The sequence below is a fragment of the Vicugna pacos genome, chromosome 16 (assembly GCF_048564905.1).
Source record: "Vicugna pacos chromosome 16, VicPac4, whole genome shotgun sequence".
In the NCBI taxonomy this organism is placed as follows: domain Eukaryota; kingdom Metazoa; phylum Chordata; class Mammalia; order Artiodactyla; family Camelidae; genus Vicugna; species Vicugna pacos.
In genome coordinates this window covers 7,377,497-7,386,199 of record NC_133002.1, presented here as the reverse complement: position 1 = coordinate 7,386,199, position 8,703 = coordinate 7,377,497, and the positions used below count along the sequence as shown (strand labels likewise).

Here is an 8,703-nt window from a genome sequence, read left to right as displayed (position 1 = left end):
ATTTCTTTTCTCTGCATACCGGGAATCTTCAGCACTTCAACGGTCATGGGTTCCTTTTCTTTTCTGTGCTGAGCCCAGCTCCACTCACTCACAGAACTCCACGTCCAGAGGCCACACACTTGGCTCTTCAGACCAGAGCTCCTGGTGAGGGATGTCCACGCACGCGCACACCTCACCTGGGCTGTGTGCAAAAGCTCATCCAGTTTTTCACTTGAGTGTCTGGGTGGATGATGGTGCCTTTGTAGTGTGAAAAGACTGAGGGAGGAGGAATTTGGGAGGAGGAACCAAGAATTCTGTTTTGTGGTGAGTTTGCGATGCTTGTTGGGTGTCCAGGTGACCCAGGACATCCAGACAGCAGAGGGTGGAATTCAACTACAGAAACAGCAGAGACCCCGAGGCAGGAGGAAAACCAGAGGAGCACGTGGGTCACAGAGGCTGGAAGAAGAAGGTATTTAAAGAGGGTGAGGTCCGCTGGGTCCTCTGCTGCTGAGAAGCCAGGAGCAATAAGGTCATTTGGCCTGACTATCAGGAGGCCATGTGGTGACCTCGATCTGCTGAGACCCTGAGCAGTCTTGGCTGAGAGGTGACGACAAAACCAAGGACAGAGGAGCAAGAGTACAAGACAAGGAAACGGAGGCCTGAGGACGGACAGTGATTTTGCAGGGCTGAGTCTGACGCTGTGAGCATCACAGGAGCTGGGGTTTTGAAAGACAAGGAAGGAAGATGGTGTGGAAGTGGCGTGCAGAGCAGGAGAGACATCCACCAGGCTCCAAGGTTCTGTGAAAGGAGGAGGAGGAGGGGATAAAAGCAAGCACCTTCCTCCTGAGAGTTCGCAGGGAAAGCCATGTCGTCAAGTGATGATTATGTTCATTTGGGGCTAAACGGTGTCAAGGGATTGTAAATAGAAGTGAAGAGTGGAGGGGAATTTGGTGCTGGTGGACCACGGGTCTCAGAGGGATGAAGGACAGGAAATTGGATCAAAATAGAGGAGAGAGAATAGGAGAAGCGGCTGAAGGGCTCAGGGGGTGATGGTAACTGGTCCGGGATGAGGGGTATGACGAAGGTGGGGAGGGGCTCAGTGGTCTGCAGAAAAGTGGGAAATTAGTTACGATAGCCAGGCTCCAGGGTGGCTGCCCAGGAGCCGTGCCTCCTTGTATTCATGACTTTGTGGAGTCCCCTCCCCCAGTGAATCGGGGCTGGTCTATGGGACCAGTGGAACATGGTGAAGATGATGGAGAGTGATTTACAAGGCACGGTCATAAAAGGCATTGCGGATTTCGTCTTGGTCTCTTGGGTTGCTCATTCTAGGGGGAGCTAGTTGCTATGCCATGAGGACCCTCAATCAGCCCCGTAGAAGGGGCTGCCTGGAGGGGAACTGAGGCCTCCCATCAGACAGCCAGCGCTATCTTGCTAACTGTGTGAGTGAAACATCTCCAGCCTGAGCCAAACCTTCAGACTCTGAGCCAGAGCTGCTTAGCCAAGCTGCTTCTGAATTCCTGGCCCCTAGAAACCATGAAATAATAAATTACTAATATTTTAACAACCTTATTGGGATATAATTCATATACCATACAATTCATCCAATTGAAGCATAAACTGCAGTTTTTTGTTTTTGTTTTTTTCAGTCTATTCAGACATGTGCAACCATCACCATAGTCAATTTTATTATTATTATTTTTAAAATAATAATTTCAATTTTGAGGGGAGGGAGGTGATTAAGTTTATTTATGTATGTATTTATTTATTTAAATGGAGGTGCTGTGGATTGAACCCAGGACCTCATGCATGCGAAGCATGTGCTCTACCACTGAGCTATACCCTCCCTAACCATAGTCAATTTTAGAACATTTTCATCACCTCAAAAAGAAGCCCTATGCCCTTTAGCTATACCCCCTATCTCCCCATCCCCCTAACCCCCCACCAGCCCTAAGTGGTCACTAACTTACTTTCTGTCTATAGATTTCTCTATTCTGGACATTTCATCTAAACGGAATCATATGATATTTGGTCTTTCACTGTCTTCTCTCACTTAATAATATTTTCATGATTCACCCCCATTGTAGCATGTATCAAGAATTCATTCCTTTTTTATCGCTGAATAATACTCCATGGCACGCATATACCACATTTCATTTATCCATTTGTCTGTTGATGGACATTTGGGTTGTTTCCACCTTTTGGCTATTACAAAAAAACGCTGCTATGAAAATTCATGTACAAGTTTTTGTGTGGATATATGTTTTCAGTTTCCTTGGATATCTACCCAGGAGTGAAATTGCTGGGTCTTTTGGTAACTGTGTTTAATTGTTCGAGGAACTGCTAGACTGTTTTCTTAAACAGTTGCATCATTTCATATTCCCACCAGTGGTGCCCAAGGGTTCCAGTTCCTCCTCATCCTTACCAGTGCCTATTACTATCTACTCCATCTGGGGTATGAAGTGGTATCTCATTGTGGTTTCGCTTGGCATTTCCCTGACAAATGATGATGTCATCTCTTCATGTGTTTATTGGCCATTTGCATATCTTTTCTGAAAAACTGTCTATTCAGATTCTTTGCCCATTTTTAAACTGGATTGTCTTTTTATTATTAAATTGCAAGAGTTTTTTATAGATTCTAGAGACAAGTTCTTTATCAGATATATGACTTGCACATATTTTCTTTTTTTTTCCTAATTTTTTTTGTGTGTGTGAAGGGAGGTAATTAGGTTTTTATTTATTTATTGATTTTTATGGAAGTTCTGGGGATTGAACCCAGGACCCTGTGCATGCATGCTAAGTGCACACTCTACCACTGAGCTGTACCCTCCCCTCATATCATTCTTATAATAAAAAATATTATTATTGTTTTAAGCCATGAAATTTAGGGGCAATTTGCTAAGCAGCAATAGCTAATTAGTGCTGAGATGTTCTTGAAGCCACAGAATAAGCCTCTCTTGGATTGTTAATTTTACTAATCTTTTTGAGATTAAAAAGTAAGAAATAATGTGCAACTTCAAAATGTTTATATTAGAAAAGAAGAAATACTGAGAATTTAAAGACCTAAGCATTTATCGTAAAAAAATTAGAATGAGAATAGCAAAATAAACCCACAGAATGGTAGTGGGGCAAATGGATATCCACATACCAGAGAATGATGTTGGATCCCTACCTTGCACCATACACAAAAATTAACTCAAAATGGATCAAATTCTAAATATAAAAGCTAAAACTATAAAACCCTTAGAAGAAAGCATAAGCATAAATCTTTGCGACTTTGGATTAGGCAGTAGTTTCTTAGATAAGACACCAAAAGCACATGCAACAAAAGGAAAAATAGATAAGTTGGACACCATCAAAATTAAAAACTTCTGTGCTTTAAATGATACCATCAAGAAAACCCCCAAAATGGGAGAAAAGTTTATAAATCATGTATCTGTTAAAGGAGATATATTTAGAATACATGAAGAATTCCTTCAACTCATTAATAAGACAAACCCAATTTTAAAGTGGGCAAAGGATCTAAATGGACATTTCTCTAAAGATATATTAATGGCCAGTAAGCACATGAAAAGATATCAATATCATTAGGCATCAGGGAAATGCAATCAAAACCACAATGAGGTATTATTTCACACCCACTAAGACCGATAAAATAAAAAGAGACCGATAATAAAAGTGTTGGGAAGGATATAAGGAAATTGGGACCTTCGTACATGTTTGGTAGAAGTATAAAATGGTATAGTCACTGTGGAAAACAATCTGGAAGTTTTTCAAAAAGTTAAATATAGAATACTATAGGATTCACCAATTCTACTCCCAGGTATATACTCAATAGAATTGAAAACATGTTCACACAAAAACTTGTACACAAATGTTTGTAGCATCATTATTCATTAAAGCAAAAAGTGGAAACAACTCAAATGTCCATCAACCAATGAAGAGATAGTCAAATCTGATCTATCCATACAGTGGAATATTACTCAGCTATAAAAAGAAATGATATACTGTTGCATGCTATGACATGGATGAAAACCTTATTCTAACTGAAGGAAGCCAGACACTAAAGATCATATATCCTTTTATTTATATGCAATAACCAGAATAGGCAAATCTGTAGAGACAGAAAGTAAATTAATTGTCTAGGGAAAGGGTTGGAGGGAGGGGAATGGTGAGGAACTGTTAATGGATAGAGAATTCTTTGTAGAGTGATGAAAACATTCTAAAATTAATTGCAGAGGTTGTACAACTCTGTGAACACACTAACAACCATGGAAATGTGTACACTTTATATGGGTGAACTACATTATATAAATTATACCTTAATACATTTATTGTAAAAAGAATAAATATATCCAAAGAAATAAGAAAATAATGAAAACAAAAGCATAAGATTGAGAATAGAAACAATAAACAGTATGTGCTCTACCACTGAGCTATAGTCACCCCCTTCCATTTGATGTTGGAATATTATTTATGGCAGCACCAACCTGCCCAGATAGGGGATCTTTTTCAGCAGTGCTCATTTGACCAGATGCACAGAGAAGATGGGGCGTCTGGATGATTTAGGGCTGGTAAGGCAGAAAGACAACTGGGCAAGAGTATTGAGGATATTGCTTCACCAGAGACCCCTGCTATTGAAGATACAACTATACTCAGAAGAATCTGTTTGTTGGCACCGTTCTTCCAGGTTGATAGGAAATCTCAGACAAGATTCTTTCAATGTGTGTGCCTATCCAGTGAAGAGGAACTTCATGACCTGGTCATCCACATGCTGCAAAAAATGTTGCAGAACAGTGATTGGTGCCTGTAATAGAATTTGTTATATGTGTAGCTACCTAGCATCTTTTGAACCCATTTCTTATACGTTGGTCATTTCCCATCTCCCAAAGGTAGATGCCAGGACTTGCCTGTCCCACCTCCTTTGTAGCCAGGACTCAAAAGTGTGACCTGATTACCAATCAGATGCACCCATATAAACTTGAACTCAGAACACAGTGTCATGAGAAAGGCGACATTGGCCTTGCAGAATCCCTTTTGTTGGCAAGGCTGGCAAGACTGGCAAGGCTCTCCAAGGTGGTAGGGGTCCAAGCATCAGAGATGATGCTCAGAAACCGAGTTAATGTGCCAGTGCCCAGTGGTGGTAGCCCTGCCTCCTGCCTAGAGCAGCCTAGCTGTGAGATTGGCATATTATTCCTAGCTCTAGAGAAGTACTGTCCAATAGAAATTTAGAGTAAGCCACATAAGTAACTTTAAATTGTCTAACAGCCACATTTAAAAAGAATTTTAGAGGGGAGAGTATAGCTCAGTGGTAGAGCACGTGCTTAGCATGCATAAAGTACTGGGTTCAATCCCTGGTACCTCCATTAAAAATAAATAAATAAAACAAAGTAAATAAACCTAATTACCTCCCCCAAACCCCACCCAAATTTTAAAGGTGAGATCATTTCAATAATATACTTTAACCCAATATATCCAAAAATCTTATCATTTTAACATGTATTCAATATAAAAAAGTATGCATGAGGAAACTGATATTCTTTTTTATACTAAGTCTTTGAAATTCAATGTGTATTTAACACTTTCCAGGGTCCAAGGCTCAGGGCACTGGTGTTGATGCCACTTCTCCAGGTCCATAAATGTGCTGTGCACAGAAAATTCTATAGCTGTTTCAACTCAGAAAATGACCTGACACTCTTCTCCAAGGGTCTTCTGCAGAAGCCCGAGAAGCAGTGGTGCTTCCCGGCTGCTGGGATGACAGGCAAGGCTTCCTCACCCTCCTGGCAGAGGAGGTCCCTTCTTGGGGCTCCCAGGTTTCTGGCTTTTTAGTGATTTGCTGAGCACTGGTTGGTGAGAAGCAGTGTTTGTACTGAAACCACCCATTTACTTGTCTCTCTTCCCGCAAACAGCCGCACGGAGACCAATAAGCTGGCTCTGAAATGTTGACACCCTTAATCCCCAACTTGCCAACTCCCTTTTCTCATCTAATAAAAGGGGAATAAAACCTCATCAGATTACTGCGAAGATTAAATGAAAAACCGAGGTCAAGGCTCAGCACAGTGCTTGGCACGCTGTAGATGCTCAGAAATTCCCTTCTTTGTCCTTTAAAGCCTAACACTCAGGTTACCTGCTACATTAACTTTCTCTAAAACATCACCCCCACCCAGACACAAAAATCCACCCTTCTCTGGAATCCCAAGGCTGTTTGTCCATTCTTAAAAGGGGCTCGTACATACACACACACGCGCGCAAATAAAGGAAACACACAGTTTAATGACTAGGAAGAGCCTGTGAGTTGATTTCCTAGTGGTTCAAATTCTGAGGGCTGTGGCTATTGAGGTTAACATTTCTAAACAACAAGGTCTATTTTTTAAAAAGTTGTTTACTTCAGGGGGCCCAAAGGAGGCTGATAGATGAGACGATGACCTGGTTATAGTCCTGACCGTTAAAAATGCACTTTATTCACTCCTTCAGACAGTCATTTGTTCACTTGTTTTTCACACATCCATTTGGCAGGTGTGTGCCTAGGAGAAAAGTCTGGAGGTGAAAGGGGATCTTGCATCATTCAGGACCTAATTCCTACCCTCCATGCAGACATAAATCTCATCCTTAAGAGGTAATCATTCCTTGGAAGGAGAGTATAGCTCAGTGGTAGAGCGCATGCTTAGCATGCATGAGGTCCTGGATTCAATCCCACATACCTCCATTAAAAAAAAAAAAAAGCTTATCTTTCCACAGAAAATAAAGGGCTCTTAACCCGATGGCCTTAAAGATTCTGCTCCCATTCTGAGATAGAACTGTGTCTGGTTCTTCAGCAGGGAGGCACTTGAATGGCTATGTCCCCCACCACAGTGGTTGGCTCTGGACAGAGCGTGCTGATTTGCATAAAAGCAAGCTCACAGCCATTTATCTTTGACAAAGTCCCACAAGCATCACCACCCCTCCCCCTAAAAAAGCACTACTGCACCTGGGCACCTTGTTTAGCTTGACTTAAGCAATGGGTATATTGATATGATTAGGTGATCAAAATGCTAACAGTCATTCTTTTAGAGGAACTATAGCTGCTGCTACCAGGCCCCGCTGGGTTTCTCAAGGTCGGGCACCTTGGACAACACACTCTGCGTCTGTCTGTGGGAGGATTTTTCTCTCTCTGGCTGCGCTCGGCTCTACCAGCATCATGGCCCAAAGTGAGGGAGAACAAACCCGTCCTTCCTACCCATAGCAGTCCTCAGTCGGCAACTGATCTGAGTCGGTGTTTGCTCCAGCTCATGACCCCGCAGGTGGGGAGGTTCTGAGAGGCATGTTCTGCGCTGGTCCTCGGAGGTCCCCCTGCAAACTGGAGCGCTGCTGCCCACAGAGGTCACCTACCTGATAATGCTTTTTACTGGCGTCCCCACTCCTCTACAGGTTTTCCTGAGATCATCTTCCAAATAAACCTCTTGCATTCAAATCTTTGTCTTGGGACCTGCTTCTGGGGGAATCCAAACCAAGGGAGGGGCACGTTGCCAAGTAGCAACAAAAGCCCTTGGAAACCCAGCTGATACTCATTATTACAGAGTCTCTCTCTTATCCCATAAGATCATTTTACTCACTCATCGTGTGCCTTGTGGGAGGAAAGGAGACTGCACGCTGTATTACTTCTCCCAATTACTTTTAATTTGAACTCTTTGGGGCAGAGACAGAGTGTGCCATCTAAGGTTGGAGTAAGTATTGGGTACATCCCAGTGGGATAGTGGTGTCATTTCTCACACCCTGAAGTTCATTGGGTTTTTTTTTTTAATTTTTTGGAGGAGGAGGTAATTAGGTTTATTATTTACTTTTAGAGGAGGTACGGGGGATTGAACCCAGGACCTCGTCCATGCCAAGCATGTACTCTACCACTTGAGCTATACTCTCCCACCTGAAGTTCACTGTTGGTTTAGAGCTCTTTACTATGGAAAATCTCAAACATATACAAAGGCCCAGAGAGCAGAATAATGAATTATCCCTGTGTACCCATTATCAGATTGGGCAACTATCAAGTCACAGCCAATATCTCCCTACTCCACTCCCAATTATTTTAAAGTAAAATCCAGACATATTATGTCACCTGTAATAGTCAATATCTCTAAAATATAAGGACTCTTTTTTTATAAGCATAAGGATATCATTATCACATCTAAAAATTAACAATTCCTTAATATTATAAAATATTGAGTATTCAAATATCCCCAGCTATATCATTATTGTTACTATTACTATTTATAGTTTATCATTATTACTATTTAAAACTGTAAACTACTTACTAGTTTATAGTTTATTTGAATTATGATCTAAAAAAGGTTTGTATATTTTGATTGGTTATATGTCTCACATCTTTTTTTTTTTTTAAATTTTTGTGCGGTGGTAATTAGGTCTATTTATTTATTTTAATGGAGGTACTGGGGATTGAACCCAGGACCTCATGCATGCTAAGCATGCGCTCTACCATTGAGCTATACCCTCCCCCCTCAAGTCTTTTTTAATCTCTAGATTCCCCCCATCTCTGTTTGTCTTTTCTTGCAATTTATTTGCTGAAGAAATCTAGTCATTTGTTCTTGTATAATTTCCTGATATTACAGTATTTTACTGACCACATCATCATGGTATCATTTAACATGTTCTCCTGCTTTCTCTATTTTCTGTGAAGTGGTAATCAGATCTAGAGATCAGATCAGATTTGGGTTTGATTTTGTTCCAAGACTCCTT

The 8,703-nt window shown here is 41.3% G+C and overlaps 1 non-coding gene across 1 annotated transcript; it reads right to left on the bottom strand.

The window, feature by feature from the left end:
- Positions 1-1,750: 1,750 nt before the first annotated feature.
- TRNAA-CGC (transfer RNA alanine (anticodon CGC)) lies at positions 1,751-1,823 on the bottom strand. The gene has a single exon. It is a non-coding gene; the product is annotated as a tRNA-Ala (tRNA).
- Between the last annotated feature and the right edge of the window lie 6,880 nt (positions 1,824-8,703).